Source organism: Oryctolagus cuniculus, chromosome 21 (genome assembly GCF_964237555.1).
Source record: "Oryctolagus cuniculus chromosome 21, mOryCun1.1, whole genome shotgun sequence".
In the NCBI taxonomy this organism is placed as follows: domain Eukaryota; kingdom Metazoa; phylum Chordata; class Mammalia; order Lagomorpha; family Leporidae; genus Oryctolagus; species Oryctolagus cuniculus.
In genome coordinates, this window is record NC_091452.1 from 5,527,280 (window position 1) to 5,531,954 (window position 4,675).

Genomic DNA, 4,675 nt, shown 5'->3' on the forward strand with positions numbered 1-4,675 from the left:
GGCCATGGGCAGGATGGCGGAGCAGTCCTTACCCGCTGCTTTGTTGACTGGATTTACGGCTCTTCCAGGGCGGGTGTGCAGGGTCCAGGCGTCCACGTGGAAGTGATGTCACGAGTGGGAGCTCCTGGGGGTGTTTCGACAAACAACCTTCTGGTATATACAGAATAACAGCTTAAACGATAATAATGCATACATGAAAACAAAAGGGTTAAAAGTCATACGGAACTGGTAAGCGGCTGAGGGGTGAGCACTGTGGCTCAGCACAAGCAGCCACTTGGGACACCCGCATCCCACGCTGGACCCGGGTTCAAGTCCCAGCTCTGCTTCTTTTTTTTTTTTTTAACAGTTTTTTATTTTATTTTTATTTTTTGACAGGCAGAGTGGACAGTGAGAGAGGGAGAGACAGAGAGAAAGGTCTTCCTTTTGCCGTTGGTTCACCCTCCAATGGCCGCCACGGCTGGCGTGCTGCAGCCAGCGCACCGCGCTGATCCGATGGCAGGAGCCAGGTGCTTCTCCTGGTCTCCCATGCAGGTGCAGGACCCAAGCACTTGGGCCATCCTCCACTGCACTCCCTGGCCACAGCAGAGAGCTGACCTGGAAGAGGGGCAACCGGGACAGAATCCGGCGCCCCGACCGGGACTAGAACCCGGTGTGCCGGCGCTGCTAGGTGGAGGATTAGCCTAGTGAGTCGCGGCGCCAGCCTCAAGTCCCAGCTCTGCTTCTGCCCCAGCTCCCTGCTGATGCACCCCTGGGGAGGCAGCAGTGCTGCTCACGTACTCGGTCCCTGCCACCTCTATGGGAGACTCGGCTGGGCTGCTGGGCCTCTGCTTCAGCCTGGCCCACCCTGAGGGCGGGTGCCAGGAGCCCCCCAGGCCAACTGCTTCCTGCAAACCTAGCCCCTTCGTGCCCTCTCCTCCCTCCATGGGCGCCGCGTCTTCAGGCCTCTGATGCCTCCTCTCCTGCCCAAGAGGGGCCTGCCCCCACCCTGTGCCTCCTTTCTGGACGCCAGCGCCCGCTGTCACCCAGCCCGCATGAGCCTGGGATTCCAGGGGCATTCTGAGTGCCTGTGTCACACGTCTGAAATTTGAAGGTTGCTAGGCGTCCTGCATTGCCTCCGGCGAGCCCCAGGGCCCTCCCCCGGCCTCCCGGCAGCCTGCAGGATCCAAGGGTGCTGGAACCCAGCGTCTCCCTTGCTCAGAGGGGAAGTGGGAGTCAGGAGCTTGACCTCAGCCATGTATCCGTATTTTTTCTGCCCACGTGGTCAGGAAGCACACGCAGGTGAAACCTCCCTCACAGCGCACGGCGCGGCCGGGGCGGGGGCGGAACGGGCAGTGCGTGGTCACCAGAGGAAAGCCGCCTGCCCGTTCTGCACAGTGTGGGGAGGGCAACGTAGGGAGGGCAACGTGGGCCACAAAGCCCCCAAGGGCGCCCCCCTCCACTCAGCAGCAGGAACACGGGCAGCAAGCCCCCAGAACAGCGGCGTTCCGACACAGGAGGTGCCCACGGTTACGTGGCTCAAATGATAAAGAAAGGTGATGAACTTGGCAAACCACCCACGCGTGCCCACGCCCTTCCCTTCCCAGTCGGCATCGACACCGTGCGTTCAACACCTTGGCATCCAGCAATAGGAAACAACGCCCAGTCTTCACCGGAGGGAAGAGATTGGACAAACCACCCTGTGCTGGCTAAGCCGACTCAGTTGAGGGGGAGGGCCAGGTGCTGCGGAATAAGTGGAGACATCCAGAAAAGGAGCGGCCCCGAGCGGCTGGCTTTGTAACGGCACTGCCCACGGTCAAGATGCAGGAAGCAAAGCTGCTATGGGGGCGGGGGTGCTGGGGTGCAGCGGGCTAAGCCGCTGCCTGGGACGCCCACACCCCACACTGGAGGCTGCTCCGAATCCTGGCTTTCAATCCAGCCCCCTGCTACTGTGCCTGGGGAGGCAGAAGATGGCACAAGTGCTTGGGTCCTCTAGCCATTGTGGCCATTTGCGGAGTGAACCAGTCAAATGGATTCTGTCTCCATCTGTCTCCCTTTCAAGTAGATAAAAAAATAAACATTTTCTTAAGTTCATGGAAAATGGAATTAAAAGATTTTTTAAAGGACAGGATAGCTGGCTAGCCATTTGGGGATATCCACATGGGTGCAGGGGCCCAAGGACTTAGGCCATCTTCTACTGCTTTCCCAGGACATAGCAGAGAGCTGGATGGGAAGTGGAGCAGCCAGGACTCGAACTGGCACTCATATGGGATGCCAGCACTGTAGGCGGGGCTTTACCCCCTATTCCACAGCACTGGCCCTGGGGAAATTTTTGAATCTTTATCTCATTCTGCATGAAATTTGGTGTAGACTGACCAAGGAAACAAATGGAAGCACGCTGCACTGAGCCACCGCACGGCGAAGCAGGGGCCCGGCGCCCCAAGCCCCAGGTCCCCATGCAGCGAGTGGCTGTGCTGGGTCAGCAGCCTTCCACAGCAGGGCTCTCCATCTCCTGGGCCAAAGAAGGCCCTCCTCCCTGGAAAAACAGGCGCACACCCCTGCACGCAAGTTAAGATTCCGGGTCTCCAGGTTCCAGCTTTGAGGGGCTCCCGGTGTGGGGAAATTAGTTACACAAAGCAATTCCAAGATGGTGCCCAGAGGAAGGAAGGTGGGCGGAATCCAAAGTTGTTTACCACCAAAGCTGACTGGCCACGCAACACCAGGGGAAGTGGCGACAACCGATAGCAAGTGTACAGACATGGCCAGTCCTGTGAAAATCGCCCCGTTAACATGACCCTTTCAGTGACTGGTTGGTCTTTATGCCCTGCCCCAATGACTGCAGTTTTGTGTTATAAGAGGCTCTGTTACGCGTGAGATAAATGAGTTCTTGCTGGACTTGGCTCCCCACTACGTCTGATCGTCTCCGGGATCGGGAGGCTGGGGCACGGGCGAGCGGCGCACTGACCCTTCCTTGGACCCAGTCCATCCTCGTGCAGGTGGACTGAGACCCTGCACCCCGGGCTCCGTGTTCCCGCGCATCTTAATACTTCAGGATAGGAGCTGTCACAACACCCAGTGACTGATTTCACAGAAAATCCGCCCACGTACCCTGGGAACGTCACCTCAGGGCCCCTGCCCCTCAGGGGGCAGCTCCGTGGCCTGTGGGTGCCCGAAGTCCTCCCAAGGTGACCACACCTCTTCCGCCCCACCACGTTCACTCATGCATGGTGCCGAGTTCTGGCCCACTTGAGCCTGGACACGGGACCCACTGTCTCCTCCCCCACCGACCCCTTTGCCCATCTGAAAGCCACTCCCTCTCGGCACCCCATCCCCCAGCTCCAGGGAGGCCCCGTCACCCAGGGTCCCACGGGAGACCTTGCCGCCAGACGCCGCCTTCGACAGGCTCCCTCGTTGTCTTCCTGTCATGGACTCCCCTGGGAGGTGGAGTTCTTAGCGTGCACCTGCATCCCGGAACCCCACCCCCACCCCCGGCCAAGTGCACTGCACACACCTCACCCCCGGGCTGCACAGCCTGTAGTGTGCACACCGTGCAGCGTAGTGAGGACGCACAGGAAGGTGTGCAGTGCTGGGCCCCGACTCACCGGAGTTTTTTTTTAAGAGATTATTTATTTGAAAGGCAATGGGAGGTGGTGAGGAGGGAGAGAGAGGGAGTGAGATTGTCCACCTGCTGGTTCACTCCCCATATGGCTGCAGACAGGCCCAGGCCAAAATGCAGACAGGAGCTGCTTCTGGGTCTCCGTGTGGGTGCAGGGGCCCAAGCACCTGGGCCATCCTCCACTGCTTTCCCAGACGCATGAGCAGGAGCTGGATCCAAGGGCTGGCGTGGGCTGCCAGGTCCCACCGTGAACCAGAACGCAGAGTTCCACGGAAGCCAGTGAACACCAAGAGCTGTCAGACCGTGCCCAGCCAGGGCCGACTGCCGGGCCAGGGGCAGGCTGCGTCCACCAGGGCCACGGGGGTCCAAGGGAAAGGCCAGCAAGCACAGGCGAGACGGGGGAAGGGAATCTCTGTGTAAGAGTCTGGGGCACAACATACACGTCAGCCCTACACACACACACACGGCCCACCACACACACCAAACCACCACACACACACACACACACACACAAAACCATTATACACGGCCCACCACACACACACACACACAAAAACACCACACACGGACCACACACACACACACACACACACACACACAAAACCACTACACACGGACCACCACACACATACACACCACACACGGACCACACACACACACGGCCCACCACACACACACACATACGGCCCACCACACACACACGACCACCACCACACGCCCCCCACCCCCCACCACATACACACATACACACAACACCACACATGGAATACCACACACACGGCCCACGACACACACACACACCAAACCACCACACACGGACCACCACACACACACACACACACGACCACCACCACATGGCCCCCCCCCACACACACGGCCCACCAGACACACACACACACACGACCACCACCACACGGCCCACACACACACACAGACGGCCCCCCCCCCACACCACACGGACCACACACACACACCCCACCACACAGCCCACACACACACACACCACCATACACAAACACATGGACCACCACCACACACACAGACCACAGGCCGAATTCACACGACTGCATGGCAAGCGCAGAA